At 41.1% G+C, this 23,206-nt stretch overlaps 1 protein-coding gene across 24 annotated transcripts in view; it reads right to left on the reverse strand.

The window, feature by feature from the left end:
- Nucleotides 1-23,206, reverse strand: part of ELMO1 (engulfment and cell motility 1) — a 523,658-nt gene that overhangs the window by 119,560 nt on the left and 380,892 nt on the right. The window contains exon 1 of one of the 24 annotated variants that reach the window (XM_008536119.2): nt 12,225-13,008. The exons of the other annotated variants lie outside the window; for them this stretch is intronic. The gene's annotated coding sequence lies outside the window, so the exon portion shown is untranslated. Of the gene's footprint in view, nt 1-12,224; nt 13,009-23,206 lie in introns of those variants that run through there. 24 annotated transcript variants of the gene reach the window in all.

Here is a 23,206-nt window from a genome sequence, read left to right on the forward strand (position 1 = left end):
CTCTGTCTTAAGATGCTCTCTGATAACAACTTGTGCTCTGATGGACCATGTCATGCTGTAATTTCAAAACACAGCTATAGTAAACAGAAAAATCAGTGGGCTTTGGAAAGTCTATTAAAAGAACTTATGTTTTTGAAGTGCACTATATTAGTTTGCTAGGGCTGCCATAACAAAGTACCACAGACTGGATGGTGTAAACAACAGTAGTTTATTGTCTCTTAGTGTTGGAGGTCAGAAGTCTAAAATCAAGGTGTCAGCAGGGTAGGTTCCTCCTGATGGCTGTGAGGGAAGAATCTGTTCCAGGCCTCTCTCCTCAGCTTATAGATGGCTATCTTCTCCCTGTGCCTCTTCATATCGTCTCCCTCAATGCATATCTATCTCTGTATCCAGATTTCCCCTTGGGACATCAGTCATATTGGGTTAGGGCCCCTTCTAATGACCTCATTTTAACTTGATTACCTCTTTAGAGATCCTATCTCCAAATAAAGTCACATTCTGAGGTACCGATGGTTAAGACCAGTATCTTTTTTGGGGGAGGATACAATTCAACCCATAACATGCATCAAGGGTACTAAGCAGGTTTAAATGTCCACTTGTGAGGTGCAATGCATAGTCAGTGCAGCTGGACACAGCACAGGCTCCTATCGGTTCTGCAGGTACATCCTAAAATGCCCAGCTGCCTGCATCCTGGAAGGACATTGCTGTTCTTTCGTCTTCCTAGCTGGCTGAGAGAAGTGCCAATGTAGGGACTCATGAAGGGTTTTTCTGATCCGTAGGACTGAGTCCAGACATTTAAGGAACTACTCTCTGTTAGAGTCCCACATTTCCATCAGCTACCCCTTGATGTTGTGGGAGAACAGCTTGAGCGAGGGCTGAGGCACTCACATGGGGCTCGATTTGGTCCATGAGAAAGAAACAAGCTCCTGTCCATCACAGGACGGCCTTGAACTATGGAAAGCCACATCCATGATCCTGTCTTCTAGGGCAGTGGTTTCCTAACTCTATTTTTAAAAATCTATGTAACCCCTCACATATTTTTAAGTTGACAGTTGAAATTTTTCAGCAAAGTTGAAACCGTTGCAAAGGATTTAATTTTCAGTGTATTACAATATAGATATTTAAAAAATAAAACTGCTACATCACTCTTTTAAATGTCTCCTTGGATGTATATACAATAGCGATTTGAAATCCATAATTACCCATTTAAAAATACATGAATAAGCTCTTCTTTTTAAAAGTTGGAAATTTTACATCATCATTTTTGGTCAGCAAACTTTTTATGTAAAAGGCCAAATACTATTTTAGGCTTTCCAAGTAGTCTCTCTCACAGCTATTCAACAATGCCGTTGTAGCATGAAAGCAGTCACAGACAATACACAGACGAATGCAAATGGCTGTCTGTGTTCCAGTAAAAGTTTATTTACAAGAATGGCAGTGGGCTAGATTTGGCCCATGGGTCATTGATTGCCACCGCCTGTCCTAGAGCTCAAATTCCCATGCCAATTCCCATTTTTCCCATTCTTTCTTCATTCTACTGATACAGAATTTTATCATAATAGAACTTCAGGCTCAAAAGTCAACTGTTAAGCATATTATTATACTTCTCTGAAACAAAAACATACATATACTAAAATTTAATTTAAAATACATTTTCTATGAACAGAAGGCTGTAACAAAAATATTCTTCTTGAGTTTAACAGTTCAATTATTAGTAGTATAAACTAATTAAAACAAATAAATTACAAATTTTGATGATTAATAAACCCAAGAGAAAGATTTCATTGGGACTGAATCTCTTAATGAAATGGGGACCCATTTATGGATCTTTATTTAAAGGATCTGTCACATGTCCTTTAGTTTGGCTCTCAGAGAAGGTTTATATACTTTGGGAAACACGTCATTGTAAAACCTGACAGAGGTGAGGAGGCCTTTCTTTTGTCAAGAGAGAGAAGGGTATTGAGAGGGCCACAGGTGCCATTTTAAGATGGTCAGTCAGTTATATCGTGCATGTGGAAATGGATTACCTTAAAACTATCCCCGCCTGCCTTTCCCTTCAAAAGTCTTCACACCCTTCAGGGGAATGAGCATCCTGGGTAGGGTAGAAGGTGACTTTTGTAATGCATTAGTTACAAATCAAAAGGCCATGAGGCTGAAGTGGAGGCATTTACATCAGTAAAAAGAACACAAGCTCGGGAATCAGACAGACCTGGATTTGAACTTCACTCTGCCACTGTCTAGATGGATAATAAGCCTACTCTCTACATCTCTGTTTCCTTATGTGTAAAAGGGGATATATGTCTTTTAGCATTGCTGTGCTGAAACTGTGCTAGGAAAAAGGACAGAGACCGAGAAACGGTGCTAACGCCTTGCTGATTCCCGGCCTCCATCCTTTGAGTATAGGGGGATGCACTCTGTGATAAAAACTTGTGTCCGGAGGGACCTCTGCATGTAGCAATCTTAAAATAATAGCTACACCAAGAATAAAAAATAAAGGCTTGGGAAGTTCCATTAAAAGGACCTATGCATATGTAAAGTGCCTAACACATAAATGGCACAATTCTTAGAACCACCACGGAAATGCTTCTGACATTGCTCTGGCCTTGAAGCAAGTGACTGGGAGTGAGCTTATGAAGGACAATTAGACCAGGAATGGGAGAGAGAAGGAATCACAGTGGTGTGATTATTGTACAGTTACTACACTGCTCAAATTCGGGGCTAAGAGGTTTTCCTATCCACTGCTATTTATACTTCTTCCCAGGTGACGTGGAATTGCAACAGTTCTCAATCACTACAGTTGCAAATTCTTTCTCCCTTGACAGTTCTCACAGTTCAGAAATCTTTGGTAAAGCGGAAAAATTTCGGTTCATCTAGGTTTCATCTTGTTCATTGCTTTGCAAAACTAGAATAGTGACGAGCTCTTGAATTTGCCTTTATGGTTCAGGTTTTCTTTGGTATTCATTTTCAGCTCTGTGACAGCAAGGCCATATACAGGAGGCCGAGGGGAAGGAAGGCAGAAAGCAAAGGCAATTATTGGCCAATTTGTTTTCATCAATTACTTTCAAGTTGTTTTCAAAGAACTCTTACAAAAGCCTAATTTTTAAAAGTGGATATTTATTCTTTATGCAAATGGGCATGGAAATGAATGCATCAGTGAATGCACAAATGAATTTGTGAACTATAAATAGCGGTGGTTTGTTGGAAATTTTTTCATTATAGCCTCTGTAGTCTGGGAAATCCCAACTTTGAGGCTAATGATTGCATGAAAAATAATCCTTCATGCAGGTTAATCCATAAATGTTCATAGATTATCTCCGTTCATAGATAATACCAAGGTCTAGAACTGATACGCAGGAGGTATTCAGCAAATACTGGTCGTTGAATAAATTGAGAGAGCAAGGAAATGTGAATGCTGTCCCTTGTTAACAGAGACATATTAACAAGTCAATTAATTTCTCTGAGCCTCACGTTCTTCCCCTGTAATAAGGTAACTGCCTGTTGCTACCCTTCCCTCCCTGCCTGTGGGGCCACTGAGCCCACAGGTAGAACCCTAGGCAGACACCACCAGTGTTCCCACCAGATGGAATCTATTTGCCAGGACTCAGTTTTCTTCAAGATCTAGGATGTGAAGGGTTTATAGTAAATAGATAGCCAGATGCAATAAAGGAAGAAATCATCCCTTCTCCTCTCTTGACAGAATACATCATTCTGGGTGTGAAATGCATGGCTGAGGCGGCAGGAGTGGGGAGAAAGCTACCAACAAATGGCTTGGAACTTGCATATGGAAGAACCAAAAATATACATGTTTTCCAAAGCTTTTACTATGCCTTCAAGAGAAGAAAGACAGAGTTCGGGCAGGATGGCTAAAGCTTGGCTATCCAGAAAGATTTACAGGCCATCTGCAGAGACCAAGAACATCTTGACTTAAAAATGTAAAAGCCACCAATTATTTATGGCATGTCACAGCCTTCCTGAATACCACAAGGCATCTGCCTAGAAGCACAATATCGTTTGATCTTGACTGGCTTCCAAAATCGGGAAAGTATGCATCACCATCCTGGAGCTTCTGGTACTGTGGCTCCAGAAACGTGTTTCCAATTATTCCTCCTCAATAAACAAGGCTGAGTTGTTAGGAGGTAGTAGATTTAAAGTAATAATATTAATACCTTATTTGCAATCCACAAAACATATGGGATATGTTAATTCATTTGTTCTCTAAACATTTCTATGTGTCAGATGGAGTAGATATTATCTATTTTATCCAGGAGAAAAAAAAAACACTAAAGAATAGAGGGGTAATATGGCAAGACTTAAATCTTACTAGTGGCTAAGCTGCAACTTTACCACCAGGTTTTCAGTTCTAAGTGGAGGGCTCTCTTCTCTCTGAGTGGCCTCCAGCACTAGCAAGGTTGGGGTAGCCTCTGAGGATTTGGGAGAATGATCTGACAGCATACACCTTCCTAGTATTGTGGTTGTCCAAACAGAGAAACTTCCATAGCCAAAGAGCTGAGCTAGATATTCTGCAAGATATGAAAAATAAATAGCTTCTACCCAAGGAACGAAATCATACTATTTTCTCCTTGCACAGCGCATTATGGTGTACCAATCACTCACATAGACACCACTCTAATTTAACTTTAATTCATCAACATACCTGTGAGAAAGGCACCTTTACTTCCATTTTTACAGATGAAGAAAGCTAAGGTTCAGAGAGGTTAAGTAGTCATCTACCTGGTTCTTGGGAAATTTTAGGGAGGATAGAGGGATATACCATAAGGTGGTCTTTGCAAAGCCTGTTGGGTCTACTTTGCAGAAATATTTGAGCCTGGCTCATGAAATCTAGAAGGGGGCTTTTACGCTTTGACTTCCACCACTCTCTAAAGCAGGAAGGATGTGGCCCTGCTACTCCTTCGTGTGGGTACTAGAAAGAGTACCAATGGACCGTACCAAAATAATGCCCCCAGAACCCAAGCCTCGGATTGAATCCTCAATATTAAGTAGTCTAGGTCTAGGGGTGATTCCAGTGTTGGTGGCTTTCAGACCAGTTCCTGCTTTGATATCACTCTGTGTAGAAGATAAAGCTTCTGAAATGCAGATTTCACGTTGCTGGCCCATTAGACATAAGTGGACTCCATCTCACCTGCTGGGACCTGTGGTCTGGCTGGCTCCAGTTAAAAATGATTTGCCCCAAGGGGCCCTGAGTTTCATTAGCTGATGGGGGCTTCATTCCAAACAGGCAAGTGAATGTTAGAACCGCCTCAGATGCTATCTCAAATGTTCAGCTATAAGAATTCCAACCAACTCAGAACGAAGCTTTATTTCATTATGCTTCCAGGTCTGGGAATAATGCCAGTGAACTGCTCTCCTTGACAGGTCTCTCATCACTTATAGCTCAAAGGAAAAGAAAAGTGAGCTCCTAAAGTGCCAGGCTGCAGTCCTCCTTGTCAGCTGGCAACACCTCCAAGGAACAGCTGAGCAAGAGGGTGAGGAAAGAACTGTCATTCCCTTATCCCTGAAACCTGCATACTGATGATAATTCCCTGTATGTTCCTTTTCAAAGTCTTGCAGAAGGCACAGAGCAGAGGAAAGGACATAGGAGAGGAATAAAAAATCAGTTTCAACTGTAAGCCAATTCTGATAGCTTGGTAGTGGCTGACTTAGTGCTGTGTTAAGAAGGATTCCAAGGCTCTATCTTGGTATAGTGGGAAAGATTGTTATGATCGAAGGAGCATGGGCCCTAGAGGATAGATTGTTTGGAAGCTTGACATATATATGACCTTGGAAGTCACCAAGTCTAAACTCCCCTTTACCCATGCGAAGATGCTGAAGAGCATAAAGGTTAAGTGATGTGCAAAATTTAGTTGCTAAACTAGAGACATCAATCCAAGACCTTAGAGTCTAGATTACTGCTCTGCCATCTATACGAATACTCTTCTAGTCCTGGATTCCTAGAATATCAGATTGTCTGAAATAAGCAAGCAAATTAGTGGACTTTGAAATCCTGTGGTAATTCAAAGCCAATTATTATAATGATAATTTTACTTATGTAATGTACAGCTATTTCCCAGGGTGTCTGCACTCATGGAAATCCCAGAGCACTTCTTTCCACTCATTATTGAGTGTATTAGTCCCTGGCTTTGCCAAATATCAGCAGATTCACAAAGCAAGTCATCCTGCTTTTAAATTTAACCCTGTCTATGGTTTAATCTACTTGGTCTGCCAGTGTAACCTGGGAAGGGTCATACCATAGAAAGAAAGAAGTTGCCAAAGACCCACACAATGTAATTCAACAAACATTTGCTGACTGCTTATGTGCACAAGGCATTCTCCTTGGGAATTCTGTCCAACATGCTGGAAATGAGTAGAGGTGGACCAGAAGGTATCCCTGATATTAGGGATGGTATTGAACTGTATGGATTTTTTTTTTCTTTCTCAATGTTTTGTAGAATTTCTAAAACAGCTCTTTACTAATGGGAGGTTTAAGAGGACCAAGCTTAGAGTAAGCTTTAACTTTCCACCCGTGGATTTGGTTGATGTTGTCAACATCAGGACATCTTTAGGAGGCTGGGACTGGATGCCTCTAAGAAGGCTTTGCAGCATGATTTTTGATCTAGTTATTGAAGAGATTGATTCTGTTTTCATGGTTGGTTTTACACTAAAAAAAAAAATCTTTGGGGAAGTGAACAAGGAGGATAACATCTGATCTTAAAGCTAAGAATTTTAAGACCAAAATAACTGCAAGAACTGCTATTTTCTAGCTAACCAAAATTTGCAGAATTGAATAAGATGACAGCAATTAAATCACACATTAGTTTCAATTTATACTTGTCTTCATAAAGAATTATCCATTTGCAGCAGAGTTATTTTCTCAATCATGGCTTGCTTAGCTTATTAATAACATTAAATTCCCTGAACATACTGAGTCGAGGGAGGCAGTCCCAAAGTATGGTTAGCGGCAGGGCCAAGATATCTTGGGACTGAAAAACGTCACAGATGGTGAGTGTTGACTTTCTAAAATAGGAAATGGCACACCTTTTAATTCTCCCATGTCAAACAGTGTAGTGGAGAAACCAATGTTGAGTCTGCTATGTACAACGGCTAAGGGCAAAAGTAAACACATTTGTGAACAGTAATGTTCTGTTTCTTTGTTACCAGGGCAACTCTTCCAGGTACCTCATGGAGATAAAAGAGATGAAGGTGCCATGGCATGATGATGAAGTAAGAGAAGTAACTGACCTGGGGTATGAGGAGAGTTCTCTCAGAGTCCAGAACTACACTGTCCAGTAGAACAGCCACTAACCACGTGTGACTATGGAAACCTTGAAACACATGGCTAGCCTGACTGTGTAATTGAGTTTTAAATTTCATTTAATTTTAGCTAATTTAAATTGAAAAATTGATACTCACTTCAGTTATTGTGAAACTTTTAAGTATGTTTGGAACAACTTGCATAGATGAATCTACTTTTTTAACTACAAATTTTATGAAATCTAAATACAGATTTCCTGTGAAAATTAAGTATCCAAATTGAGTTGTGCTGTAAACATAGAATACATCAGATTTCAAACTTAACATAAAAAATTGAATATGAATATTTTGTTAATAATTTTGCAGTAGTCACATATTGAAACGATAATTTTTTGGACATACTAGATTAAATAATATATATTATTAAAACTAACAGACTTTAAAAAAAACTTTTTTAATGTGACTATCAAAATAATTGAAATTACACACATAATTTGCATTATATTTCCACTAGACTGTGCTGGTTTAGAAAGAGATCTGCCATATTATCCTTGGAGGACATTATTTTTTGAATAGTTATTAAAATTATCTTCTACACATACACATACCGAGTGTAATAGTAGGAAGCACATAATATTAGGCATGTATAGAAAATAATGCATGTTTTTAAAACCTGCTACTAAGACCCCTGTAGATTCCTTTTCCGTCTAGCAATGTGATCTTGCTTACGTGCTCTGGTCTTCCATTTCTTTATACGTCACATGGGAAATTCTGAGGCGATCACTAGTTTTTCTTTTCCCTTGGAGCAGACTAACCCCCACCCCTTTACGTTTTTCATTAATAAGTCTTCAGTGGGAAGGCCAGTTTATCAAACAGGTAGGAATGGAGATGCTCTGGTTGAAGTGGGAGTGGAGGATTCACATGCCCCCTGCTCCACATTAGCATAGTCCCGTCAATGCCCCCAACTCTGAGGAGCACGGTTTAAAAAACCATGTCACTTGATTTCTAGGCTGAATCTTCCAAGTCTTCAGTTGCTCCATCAATATATGTCCACTGTCACTACCTGGAATCTCTTTCTGAGATGGACCTGTCACTCCTGTTTACAAGGTCTTCAGAAAGCGTGGTAGTCCTGGTGATTCTCACAGCCACTGTGGATCACGCACACCCCCAAACCGGCTGCCCTGTTGTTCCTGGCCCTTCGTGACCCTCAACCATTGCTATGGCAACTGCAAATCATTCCTGGCAAATGCAAACAAAGGGCAGCCATGGAACTGGTGACCTTCTATCTCTCACAGATGGGCCAGGAGGAGCTCCTCTCATACAGAAATTGCCACAGTTCATACCAGTCAAATAAACGCTATGCAGAATGAGGTGGTGCATCACACAGTAACATGAGGGGGCGAACAAATGGGGCATTTTGGTGATGAGTTTTTACTTAGCTCAAACTTCTTTTCCTAAGTGGCATTATTAATAATTCACCCAACCACCCCAAAAGGCCTTTCTGATTTAACTTTAATTATTGCGATGACTGTTTAATTCAATTCCCTGTGGCCTGACTCCACTAGACAGACTGATAGCTGTCTCCTTCTCCTTCTTCCCCTTCCCCACTCATACTCTTCCCTCCCATCCATGAATGCAGCAAACAAGTCAATCAACAGGTGTGGAAACACCAAGCACTTGCCAGCTCCTGCCGGATAAACATGGGTAAGTTCTTTATTATTTTGATGAGTCAATTTTCTTATCTAGAAAATAGTATACAAATAGTCCTGTTGAGGCTGTTGTCAAGATTCAGTGAGTCATTACATCTACAGAAAATGTACTAAACAGTGCCTGGCACACAGCAATGCTCAAGGCAGGTTAGCTATTCCTGTGGTGACTGATTTGATTCCAATTGCTGGGAGAACTGAGGAATTCTATCATTCTAACTCTCCATGCTGAATTTCAGGGATTCGATTCAACATTTTTTTTTTTTTTTTTGAGGAAGATCAGCCCTGAGCTAACATCTGCCACCAATCCTCCTCTTTTTTGCTGAGGAAGACTGGCCCTGAACTAACATCCATGCCCATCTTCCTCTACTTTACATGTGGGACGCCTGCCACAGCATGGTTTGACAAGTGTAGGTCTGCACCCAGGATCCGAACCAGTGAAACCCCGGCCACCGAAGCAGAACATGTGAACTTAACTGCTGCACCACCGGGCCGGCCCCAAGATTCAACACATTGATATTCACTTTGACTTATATTGAGCAACTCTATGGTCACCTGAGAGTCTAAGGGAAGCATTTTTCATTATCTTCACATTTATGTTTCTAATGTGTCCCACATGCTACAAATGCCAGGAAGAGGCAGTGGGAAGAAGCTTTCTCTCTCAGGAGTGAACAGAACAGATACAAGGGTGCAGTTAATTCTGGTACCTGAAAGAGTACCATTCTAGAGCCACGTGAAGACCCACAGCACTCTTCTGTCAAAAGGACATTGTTTTAAAGGACAAGCCAATGAGATTTCCCATGTACAACTATTTCACGTGCATTTATTTATGAACCAGATGATCATGCTTCTTTCTCTTTTCCTCTCTCTGTTATTTCATTTCAAGTCCCATAACTCTAGTTTCACCAACCTTCCAAGCTCAGGAGTGAGAAAACGACCATGTTCTAGAGTCATTTCCAAGACTTCTTAATCGGAGCCTTGGGTGAAAATGCCCAGGACCTCATTTGGGTACTGAAGCTGCAGCTTAGGCAGCAGGTGTCTGGGATGGGGCTAGGGCAGTGGACTCATTGGCAAAAAGGAGATAATGAACTTGAGGCTATAATAAATTCTTGCCTACTCACCCAGGACAGAGATTCTGCTTGATCCTGAAATGGGCTGCCATCAAAGTGTTATATTATTATGCATAAATGTATTTTCTTAGGGCCAGGGGAGAGTTTCATAGCTTTTAAATTCTAGACATCCATGATCCAAAAATAAGTTAATAACTACTCAATTTTTTTTTTTTTTTTTTACATTTTTACTGCTTCCATAAAAGGCTGTTTCTTCTCTCATTCTTGCCAACAGGTGCCAGCACTTCACTCATGTAAAGTAACACTACTTGGGGAGAGAAGAGACCAAAAGAGGATGGAGAGTCATTTTAATAAGATGACTGTCACTTCATGCACATCCACTAGAAACCAGACTTCCTCAAAATTGTGCATGTATCAAAGGGTATCGAGGAGGGAGAAGCAGCAGGGAGAGTCTACACGTATACACTTGCCTCTGATCAGGTGGCATTCTCAATTTAGCACACCATCTCGAGCCTCTTGGGATCAGAGGACAGCCTACATTCCCAGAGAGGCCTTCAGCTAACAAACAGGTCACTGACCCAGTCAAGTGATCAGGTTTCCCCTGTATTATATTCTGTCACCCACACTTGAGAAACTCTCCACCTCCTCCTGCAGTGTCAGCCCCACTTCTTTACTGGTCACAAGAGTAGAAGGTCTCTCCCCAACACCTGATCACCCTAACCCTGACTTCAAGTCTTCCACAGGCAAAACCTTCCTAGCTCTTTTGTTTCTTTACCCATTCATCACAGATCCCATTTAGGACACAGCAAATTTCATTCTAGAGCCACGTGAAGACCCACAGCACTCTTCTGTCAAAAGGACATTGTTTTAAAGGACAAGCCAATGAGATTTCCCATGTACAACTATTTCACGTGCATTTATTTATGAACCAGATGATCATGCTTTTTTCTCTTTTCCTCTCTCTGTTATTTGAATCCAAGTGGACTGTAAATAGAAGACACCAAACATGCTCTCAGTCTCCCTGGCACTTAGGATGGAAAAAATCACATTTTTATAAAAGTAACAGTGATGAAGCCTCAAAATCAGCAGACAGAGATGCTGGGGAGAGGTTCTTAGGCGGAGATGGAAGCCCCAAGTTCAGTCTCCTGTCTCTGTACCCAAGCCCACGGCAACGCCTCTCCTCTCCATGTTCGGAGGATTACAGTTCCTCTGGAATCCTACACTGTGCTTGAGTTCTGTCTCGCCACGTATATTTTTGAGTTTGCAGCTAGAAGGGTCCCTAATGGCAAAGAGTTTCTCCTTCCCTACGCCATCCCTCCATTGCCTGTTTGCAGTATTGCTTTCTTATTTTTCGGCTTCTATCCAATGAAATTGAGAATTTCATCAGCAGTGTCAGAAAATTAAACCCCAGGGAGCAAAGCAATAGCTCAGGGCATCCCTCCTCTGGCAAGGAGCCAATCCCTGAATATAACTTTGCAAACCCTCTCTGGTTTTCAGAGGTTTAAAAGGATGCAAATGCAAGAGAGAGTCATTTCAAAGCATGGTTTGTGACAGCTAAAATATCTCTGATTGCACTTCAACTCATCTTTGCAATTCATTTTTAAAAAGAGAGAGAACATATTTCAATTTAGAGACTGGTTTCATGAAAGAAGGAAGGGACACGACCTGGCTCAGTCGCACACTTCCCAAGCCGAGAACAGCAGCGCACGGAGAAGAGATGCTTCTTTCTGTGGCTGGGCGTCTGAAGTATTTGACAGATCATTGTAATAACATCTCTCTACACAATGCAAATACCAACAACACAATCAGGCAGCTCATGGCTTGGCTCCGTGTCTGCACCTTTCTCTCTCTTCCCAGCAATGCACAGGGTTGACTCTTATTAATTTAGTTTTAAAAGCATCTTCTTTTGAAATGAATCAATATCCAGGGAGATAAAGCAAAACTCTGCTCCTCACACTAATCCTAACTAGACAAACCAATGTCCCAGTATAATACACAGTCAACTACAAATCCGATCATACCCAAGCAATGCATGCAGCCTTTGGAATACAGAAGCTTACACATCACAGAAACCCTAAAATGCCTGTTCTTCCATGTGCTTGCTACAATTCGTAGTTTTCTCGGCAGAGAATAGGACAAAGCTACATCTTAGCCCAGGCTGCTAATAGCAGCGGACAGATGTGTAAGACTGAGGTTTACTCACCAAGCTCCTGTAAGTCCATCTTTCCCAACTACAAATACTGCTTCTAAGCTGCTATTACCACCAAATGTCTTAGAGTCGTCCTCCAGAAGAACAATGTGCTGGAATACCAGATGGTTCCTGAAAAAGCTGGCTCATGAAATAGGTTTCCAGTTGAGCCATGTGAATGGAGACCCGCCGCACACCTTTGAATGGTATACACTTCAAGTCCAGAAGAATAAGCATGTAGCTTTGCTTATGTTTATGGAGCTGGAGCCCAGGGGTGCTCCGATTGGCAGGAATCTCGGAAAGATCAGCCAATCAAAGGGAGCCTCCATTTCAGGGAAACTCCTGCTCATTTATTTAGCATCTTCCGAGATCATCGGCTTTTCTAGGAAGAGCTTTTCTCTTACACTATCACAAAAGAAAAACAATAACTTCATTTCAATTTTAGTGCCCTATCTCTTTCATTAATAAACATATAGCTCATCTTCTGGGTACCCTTCAATACCCCGACTTTTCTTATAAAGAACTAAAAAAAAAAAGGAAGAAGAAGGAAAAGAAAGAGCTGGTGATGGGCTGAAGATAGTTCATATTCATCAGCCTCCACCTTGTTGGGAGAAAGGAGGGGGGAGTTCCTGGGCTCAATAATTACTGATTCTGTTGCCATGGCAACAGACTGGCTGCAGCGAGTTGGATTCGTGTAGAACATCTGCTGCCAGACCCATAATCAACTGCAATCTCTTCTCTCCCCCTCTCCCTACTTTTATTTGATTATGAGTTTGCTTTCTTTCTCCTCCTCACATACAGTTTTTGTCCAGAAATGTCAAGTGACCGCCTCACTTTGTACGCACAGCACGTGCATCCCACGGGTACTCACATACCCAGAAATGCGTGCATGCAAGAGTGCATCCCAGCAGGGTTCCCACAGGAGGATCCACACTCAGATTCCTACTCAGGAGGTAAACAAACACAAACAGCCCCTCCTGTGCCTCCACTCCTAATTAAAATTTACTGTAATATTAACTTAAAGAATTAGTGCGGTATCTTTTAAAATATTTGTCATCTAACAGCTCTGAAAGCCCCCAAATAAAAGTTTGCAATGGCATTTCTCCGAGGGCACTGTGGTGGTTCCTAGCAAACTTTTGGAATGAAGCGATTAAACTGGGAAGCTTATGGAAGATTTTTAAGCACAAAGTCTTTGGGCTCAGCTTTGTCTCGGCATTAGCACCTCACCCAGGTGCCCTGAACACTGGAGATCTCCCTGGGGATTTCCTCAGCCTATTTACATCCTCTCTGACTCCTCCCCTGCCTGCTCCAAAGTCTCCTGGTTGCATGACCAGAGTTAATATGACTCTGGATGTGTTCCTATTTTTCTCTTTAACAGCAGGGGCCGCTACTGAGCAGCAAACGGGTGCAAGCCTGGTCAGACCCAGGAGGGGGATCTGATGGTGAAGATCTCACATGTGGGTCTGCAGGAAGCCCTCAATTCTACTTTTCTGACTGAAAAAGTTAAGTGTCAAAGAAGGCTATGATTCTGGCTTCAGTTAGAGAGAAAAGAATTATTGTCTGTGCCATCACTGTGAATTTCAAGGAGAACCTTCTCAGTTTCCTGAAGGTCTCTGCAAGCCTGGTGCCCTGAGACCATGAATGACGCAGACCAGGTTTTGGAGGGGGCTGAGGTCTGCTCTTTGCATGTTCTGGCTCTTGAAGCCCAGGTGAGCTATCCATTTACCACACACTCACTGTCTCATAAGAAACAGTAGCCCTGGGCCTCCTTTTTCCCTGACTCTCAGTCCAAACCCCATTTCTATCCACCTCCAAGTGCTCAGTTCTGACCCATGGTCTTGATGTTGGATTTGCTCTTTTGAGAAACTGAATCCCGGTTTTCCATTTTGTCTCTTTGTGCCACTGTGAGCCTGTGAAAAAATTCTCACCCAGGTTCTGCCTCTCATATACCCAGATCCAACACTGGTAATCTTTCTCAGCTCTGCCCTCCAGGGCCGTGGCTAGCTCAGGTTTTCTCTGCCACCTTTCTAGAACATCTCTAACCTCTCCTGCCTACTCTCCTCTGCCTAGAGACACCTACCTTTTGCTCTCTCACCCACCTGAGACTGTCCGAACCCTCAATTTTTTTTTTAAAGATTTTATTTTTTTTCCTTTTTCTCCCCAAAGCCCCCCAGTACATAGTTGTATATTCTTCGTTGTGGGTCCTTCTAGTTGTGGCATGTGGGACACTGCCTCAGCATGGTTGATGAGCAGAGCCATGTCCGAGCCTAGGATTCGAACCAACGAAACACTGGGCCGCCTGCAGCGGAGCGCGCAAACTTAACCATTTGGCCACAGGGCCAGCCCCCAACCCTCAATGTTTTTATGCAGAAGCATGTCCTTCCAACCAGGTCTTCCCTCAATCAAAATTTAATTATTTGTTCAACAAATATTTAGTGAGTGTTTGTCTGTCAAACACAGTGCTAGTGACAAAACAAAGTGACAAAAATGGCTTTTGCCTTACAGCACAATGACTCTAGTGGAAGAGGCAAAAAATATTAAAGTATAACTGTGATTGGGGTATGAAGGAGAGCTATGAGCACAAATAAGAAAAATACTTGACCTAGTCAGGTAAGGAAAAGTATCTCAGAGGAAGTGATAGTTGAGCTAAGATCTAAAGGAAGAGTAAAAGTTAAGGTATTGAAAGTGAGGGGAACAGCATCGCAGACATAAGGAATAGTACATGCAAAGATCTGCCTAGATGCACACTGCCTAGGAAGGAATGTGGCATCTTTGAAAACTCAAAAGAAGCCAAATGTTGCTGATCACAGTGAGAATGATTAAAAGGATGGTGTGAGACGAGCTTGGAGCGCAAGCAGAGGGTGACCTTCAAGGGTTCTAGAGACCACATTAAGGAGTATGGCTGTTATCCTATGAGCAATGACAAGCCACTGAAGAACTAACTCCATTAAATGACTCCCTGTCCCCCTACAACACCTACATAACTCAATATATTCCTCAATTGATCTCCATAATATATTAACAGGATATCAGTCTGATTAAAACAATCTATTTCAAGGCATCTATAACCTGTTGAACTGGTCTAGTTGTTGACATTTACTGAACAATTAATAATCCAGGTAGCATTATAAGCACTTTATCTGGATTAACAAATTTAGTCCTCACAACAACCCCGTGAGGTATTATTATTATCCCTATTATGCAGAATGAGGAAACTGAGGCATAAGGAGGTTAAGTAACTTGACCAAGTTTACAAAGATAAAAAGTGGGAGAGACGGGGTTTGAACTGAGGGATTCTAGCTACAGTTTCTTTAAGTCTGTTCTATGGGGACCACATGGATCAGAATCATTTGGAGTTCTCATCAATATGCAGAAGGCTGGGGTCTTCCTGAATCCTTCCTAAACCAGGTTCTCAGGGAGTGGAGTCTAGGAACATTTTCCCCAGCTCTCCATGGATTCTTACACACACGACAGTTTGAGAATCAGTGCTAAGAGACGCTTGCATAAAGGGAAAGGAGACTAACCCTAAGTTAATCTTTAATGTATAAAATGGAGAAAGGTGTTTCTTTCTTGAGAATAGGAGTTTCACTACTCCAACCCATCCCAACGGATCTGTTTACATCGGAACAAGGTCACCTTCCTTTGAACGACTGCAAATTCTAGAGTTGAGGGCAGACACTGTAACACAGTTAGGGGCTCAGGAGCTCTGCCAATGAGCAGGTATATGAAGAAAGAACAACTGAATTTCTAAAGACCAGATTCAGCAGGTAGTTAAAGATGCTATCGGACCTGCCAGCAGTAAGATAGGTAGATCACGCATTAGCAGAGACACTATGAAATGCCATATATTTTCTTTAGGTAGCTTTTCCTAGAAAATTCACTTTTAAGACAAAATTGCAAGGTAGACAGAGAGTATTTGTTGGCCTTCAGTCTGAGCCACCCCCCTCATCTATTCAAAAGCTAGCAAGTGAGCTCTTTGGTTCACCATTTTAGTTCTGAAAAATAGGCAGTTTCACCTACATTTCCAGAAGGGCCACTTTATACAAAATAGCTACAGAGTCTTTGGAGAAACACCCAAACAATTTTCCCATGGAATCTTGACTAGTAGTTTTGTTACTGAGTCACAGACTGGGTTAGTTAACGTGGCCGTTATTGGGTATTCTTCCCTTTCTAGACTGCGCAATGAAAAGAGTATGTATGAGCTTGGAGAGCTGCGGATGAACCTCAAAAGAAACGGAGACAGATTTTATTGGTTTGATAGTTGCACTACTGCTTGTCAAGCCCCCAAGAACTGATACGAAGCATATACCTAATGGACTTTCACTCCAGAAGCTCACAATGTATTATCAGGAGCATAGCATCAAACTTCTGACACATTCAGATTTATTAGCTGTTGTCTACCAGATAGGAGAAGGGAAGCACGGCATCAAATACCTAGAAAACTCAGGAGGAAAAGATCACCCCTGAGCATCTGAATAAAAATCAGAAGAAATCTCCTTCCATTTCACCCCCACGTTACAGCCTGTACTCTCGGCTCTGCTCTGGTTAGGCACTGCTGGTGCCATTTATCCTGCATTGTCTTGGGACAGATTCAATCTAATTAAATTCTATTCCTTTCCATAAACATGATTTATTAAATGTGTTATTACCAAATCTGATATAGTTTCATATTCCTTTGTAATACTTTTAAAATAAATTCACAAATCAAAAAGAATTCTGTTAGGTGACATGTACTTTGAGATCAGAAAATATAGACTATTGTATATATTGACTGCTGTAGAATCATTTCTAAACTAGCTGTCCAAATTTTCCTTAGTCTACCTACAGGTCTTAACTAAAATGAGCACAATTTATACTGAATATTTAAAAGGGTGCTGAAGGGGATTCTACTTACTGGGTTATAGAGATGAGGCACTAATAGCAAATCCTTCCATTTTCCAACTCCCAGTCCAAAACGGATTACTTCGGCAACCTGGGCATCCATTTCATCAAGATGCACGTTCATCGCTGGCAATGAATGTGATGGTAATAACCCCCTTAGCTCATGACATGGCTACATTGAGCCCCATTTTTCTTTGGTTGATTCATTCTTAAGAGGGAGGTCATTAGGGCCAAACTGAGTCTCAAGAAAATTCCAAACAAGTAGGATATGTACTGCAGAAGGCTCATCTCCAACTACATTTTAGCCTTCTTAGGGCACCTTCCTTTTCTGACCATGCATGTGAACATGCATATGCACGTGCGCCTACACATACACACACACACACGCTGACTTCACTTCCACCCCTGTCTAAAAGAAATATGCCCAGCACAGACCACAGAACCAGACTATATCTCCCAAGGGTGTAGGGTCAGAAGTAGAGACTCTGTTCTAATAGGTCAGAAGCATAATTACTGTTGGCTCAGTTCGACTTCTTTATTTCACTCAAGAGACATTGGACAGAGATTTCTCTAGCCCGTGGGGTGGATCAGTGTATAGTTATCTCTGATTTTTTTTACATGGTACATTTTAAAACCAAAACATATGCAAAACCTCAACTAGACATATCTTTTTATCCCCAAGGGGAGATGATCATAAGAATATTCCATAGAAAAATCCCCAAACGCAGACAGCTGCTTCTCTTTTTCTCACCCTCATGGTGAGATGTTCATAAGCAGAAGTTAGAAAGCCTGCTATACTGTCACTTTATCTCTAGGTCCCAGGATGCTAAGTTCTATGTGACATAGTCTCAACATCTGTCGGAGAATGAGAAAAATAACAGCAAGTGCATATACAGTGCTTACAATGGGCCAATGCCATAAAAATGCCCTTTTTCCAAAAAGGGAAACTAAAACCCATGACATTTGAGGAGTATGTTTATAGTCACTATCCAGTAAGTGATAGACTCTGGATTCAAACTCAAGTGTGTTCGTGGACACTACAAGCAGTATACTACACCATAGCCTCAGAGCTCGCACAAGCAAAAGGTCTAGAGCAGATGGGATTGTTCCAATAGCAGCCTAAGGTTGAGTTATACTTTGTAACTCATATTTATAAGGCATTAATATGAGGAAGTTTATTTCCCTGGACTTTACTATTTTTGTATTTCCCTTAAAAATATAAGCAAAACCTACATACACTGAAATAAAACCATATCCATAAAATGCAAACTTATCTATAAACAGATCTTCAACCCACACATTTCTTCTTCCCTTCTCCAGAGCACCAACCTCTGACAGGTGACCATGCTTTGCTTTCATAGGCTTGGGGAGTCAAGGTCTGGAAGTCCTTGGGGCATGATGGACTTGACCAAATGGAATGGTTGACCTGAGAAGAACCTGTGGGTCAGAGGAGCAAGGCCTGATATAATTCTTCTCTTATAATTCTGAGTGCCTTCAAAGAGATAGTTGGCGAAATTCTGAGAGCTTATCATCTTGCCAGCTTGATTTTTCCAAATATACCAGGGAAATGCACTCCAGAATTGCAGGCTGATGAAAAATCATGCCAAAAGGAAAAATGAAAATGCCAAAATCCTCAGCTTAGCCTTGCCAAGCATGTCCTGGCAATATGGTGGCAAAAAAACTGCTGGGCCAATGGTATAACATTCTTTAGATGACGTAAAGTGGTAAACAGTTTCTTCACCATTAGGAAAAGGGAAGCTTCTGAGCTGTAATCACATTCTTTTTGGTTTTCAGATCTAATGCATAAGTAAACCTCTACCAAGTCTGAAACATATATCAATTTCACATGCAAATAATTCCATCTTTCAAGAAAAAAATAGTTTCTGATATTCTCAATAAGAGGACCAATTTCATTGCAGTTGGTAGAGATTAAATCTGTTTTATCAAATGGTTAATACTGGATGCTCTTACTTTCTCTGCTCTTTCTGCCCACAGGTTGACAGATAACCTATGTGTCCTGGTCTCCTGTTACAAGAAGGATTACACTGCAACAGAATAGGATAAGCCAGGGATGAGGGGGAAGAATGGACGGTTTGCTGTGCAAAAGGGAAACCAAAAAGATCAAGACTATAAGTAGAAGCAATTCTAGCCAGGCAAGGAGCAGAGAAGAGGTAGACACTAGAGATTTAGGCAGTCAATTCCAGGGAGGTCATGTTTGGAGATGTGGAGGGGGATAGGCAAAGCAGAAGGAGTCTGAGGACCTGTAAGGGGGTCCAAGAGGTCTGTACAGGGCCAGATATGGAACCACAATATGAAAACACCTCTAGGACCAAGGGGGGGTCACCACATAGAATTCTAGAGCGAGGCCTGTTTAAATCTGGTTATTTTTACTATATCCATTGGTAAAGAAGTTGGCTTTGTTAGAAGCCAATCACATCACCATCATGTGCCCACAGTTTCAGTTAATATCACCAACAACCCAGGTCCTTTCTAGGAAAACCAACTCAAAGAGTGCCTACTCATGGCGTACCAGCATTGCTACCATAAGGCCAGGCTTGCTCTTAAATTCAGTCCTTCAATATCATCAGTTTGGAAGAGCCAGATTGCTTCAAATTGTTCTCTATTCTACTTCCAATTAAAGGAAGCTTTGAAATGTGAACCATGACCCCTAGGAAAATGATATTAACAAGTTCTTCCCAACTCTTACAAAGAAGGAAATTTGCAACCTAATTTGTGCAGCAATTAAATTCAGACCAAAATATAATTTTATTTTATTGCTCAGTACTTGCCTGCATTTTAAGCCAGTAATTGCAGGAAGGAGTTAATTTAATAATACAAATAAAAATTGGCCTCGAAGGGCAATAACGTGCAACATCCCTCCCCCTCCATGTATGAAATCCCAAGGCAGATATGAAACATGATTTCCAAAATGCATTGCCTACAATTCTCTTAACACAGTGACAAGCAGGAGAATTGCGAAGCAAATATTTCAGATAATCACATATGTTCAACCATGAATAAATGTTCTTGCTTATATTTTTGGGGAATCTATTGTGTGTTAGACATCTCTCATCTGTTCTGTACATACACTAAAAAAACATATTTCACCAAAAAAGTCCAGTTTGGAAGTAAGGAATTGGCCTCTATTCACTCAACTAACATTTAGGAAGTGCCTATAACGTGCTTTCCCATGTTGCCTCAGGTTTCTTTCAAGTCTTAGGAACTCAAGAATACAGCCTTAATAGCTTGGAAGTAATAAAGTTCCATTTACTGTTTTCTCTTCATGTATTTGTTATATTGCATGTCTTTTCCCAGTCAATTCTGTTCTGCTCACTTGGTAAGCTTCTACGCATACACTAAAACCCTTCTATGGAAAGTCCTTCCTCTATGTAATTCCCTCCTTTGAATTACTTTCGTACAATGTATGGGCTTTTGCTATTGCACATGTCACGCTATTTCATAATTGTCTCTTTCCAGAGCTATCCCTGAGACAGTGAACTCTTTAGAGTCAGATTTACTAACACGACACCAGGAATACCATCTCTAGATGTCTCTGGTATCTTAGCCAGGAATACAAAATCTTTTTGCAAACCTTTACGCTTAGGGAAGTTACAAAAGCCTTCTGAGTACTTCTCTGTCCTTCTACCCAACATCACGGATAAAGTTATGAGATGAGGATATCTTTGAAAACATCTCAGTGACTCATCTCATGTTTTCTCCCATTCCTTCCTCCTCCCACTCCTGCAATCCTCAGCCTGAGAGAAAAGAGAGTGTGCAGGAAAGCACTCTTGAAACCTCCCCTTCAGAAACCCATTTTACAAGCAGCCCAGGTGCTGGGCCCAGCTCTGTCTGCAATCTGGCTCATTTTTTCAAGGATGTCACATCTGCTCAGAACTTCCTTCCAGTTAATGAGTCTTCCTCAAATGGAGCCTCAGAGGGCTTTCTGTCTTAGTACCAATCAAGCTCAGGCTGAAGATGCCAGGCACTGGCTGAGCTAGCACAGCTGGCTCAAACCCATGCTTTATTTCAAGGAAGAATAAACAAACTTAGCCTGAATTTATAACATGGGGTGTTGAGGTCGAAGCGTTTCCTCTAGACCAGGAATACTGATCGGATCACATTTGGAGTTGGGTGACGGGTCTGCACCCCTGTATTTTAAGTTGTTTTTTAAAATATGACTGTAAGAACATACACGTTCAGTGGAGAAAACGTGTAACATTAAAAACATACTAAAAGAGAAAAAACTATAATTACTCACATCATGCAGAAGAAACCATTGTTAAAATCATTCAGATTTAAGGTTAAAACCTTCTTCGTTTGTATTTTTACTTAAAGACATAATTTTGCATTTGCTTTCTCTATAACGTAAAAGGTGTTTCTTATATTTAGATCCTATTCACAAATGTTATTTTCAATGACAGAAAAATTTAACATATAAATAAATATGCCTACAAATTAATTTATCATATCCTCGTTGCTGAATTGTTGGGTTATTTTCCATTTTCTTGTTGCTATAAACAACAATGAAATGAACATCCATATGCATACCTTTCTTTTTCTCTCTGGAAGGTCTGTGATTCTAAATAGCTGCACTGTAATGCATGGCTTTATAAATGAGGTCATCAATTGTTGCTGAATTTCCTAACAGGAACTTTGTCCCAACAGATTTCCTAAAATTCTACTGAAGTGTCAAGGTTTCTGCCAGCGAAGTTGTAACAAGGAGCCTTTTAATGTCACTGTGGATGCCAATTCTTCCTTTCCTTTTGTAGCTCCAAATCTTCCGCTCCATATAAACAAGGGAGGGACGGAGAGGAGGTGATCAGCTTCATGAAGAACCGGAGACTAGGTCTCCCAGGCTCAGGCACAGCCTGGTTGGGAATGTGAGTGTGTTTGCGAGCATCCCAGCCCCTGGTCTCTGTGCAGGAGCACATGCCAACACAAAAAATCAATTGGCTTTTGTCAGGCAGTGAAATACGACCAAAGCAAAACCTAAAGGTGTATGTAAGGCACGTATACAAAAAGCTTCCTTTTCCTTCTCTCCTGGAAATGCCTTAATTTTTTTTCCTGGTCTTAAAAGAAATTGTCACTCTAAAGAGTCACTACTTCTCCCATCATATATTAGCCACACAATGCCCTTCCCTTATGGACTGAATTTATTCAATAGTTTGCAAAGTTTGTTCTAGAATGTGCTTTTTCTAATTATCAGTTTACCGAAAAAAAGCAGCATTATCAGGTTCTTTTTTTTTTTCCATTGGCTGGATAAAAATTCAATCCAGGTAACATTTGTTGACTACCTATCTAATTTTTTTGGTAGAAACCCTGGGCTAGAAAGGTGAGAAAGAATTTGTCCTTGTTCTCAGGAATAGTCAAGAAGGAGATCTACGGTTTTCAATGGGTCCTTCCAGGATTCTGTAGCATTGCCTGAAGGCAGCCATGAGGTGTGACAAGGAGTGGCCAGGGACCTGTCTGAAACAAGCTAACTGACTAAAAGAAACTCAGTGTGTGACTGAGTATGTTAAGTGCTACAAGAGAGAGAAAAAGCAAGTGTACCTAAGAAGAAACAGTTAATTCCACCTTCTGGAAGGGCTCCACTGGGGCTATGAGCTGGACCTTGAAGGATGGGAAGAATTTCAACAGAAAGGATAAATGGTCTTACTTGCTGAGGGAACATGGGTAAGGACAGAGACTTGGAAGTGCAAAGGACGCTCTGGGGTCCATCAGTATGATTAATTATAGGTTAGTAGGGGGTGTGTCGTAGGGCACAATAGGCATTTTATTTGGAAAAGTGGTTTGCAATACAATATGGAGCTTCTGTTACCATGCTATAAGAAGAGGGAGCCAAAGATTTTTGAATATGGATGTGTTATTAGAAGAACTGTGCGTTAGAAATGTGTTTCTGGCAGCTAGGGGAAAGAGAACTTATAGGTGGGCTGAGTCCAGATTGAGAGAGAACAAGCAAAGGACAAACACAGTCTACACAAGAGAAGATGGTGGCAGGAAGTAAGGAGGTAGTAATAAAAGCCAGACAAGCCCTTGTCATACACTGGTGGAGTCATGGGATCTGGAGACTTATAAGGAGAAGAGGTGAGGAAGCCAGTGATCACTCCAAGGTCCCA

Source organism: Equus przewalskii, chromosome 4, assembly GCF_037783145.1.
Source record: "Equus przewalskii isolate Varuska chromosome 4, EquPr2, whole genome shotgun sequence".
In the NCBI taxonomy this organism is placed as follows: Eukaryota; Metazoa; Chordata; class Mammalia; order Perissodactyla; family Equidae; genus Equus; species Equus przewalskii.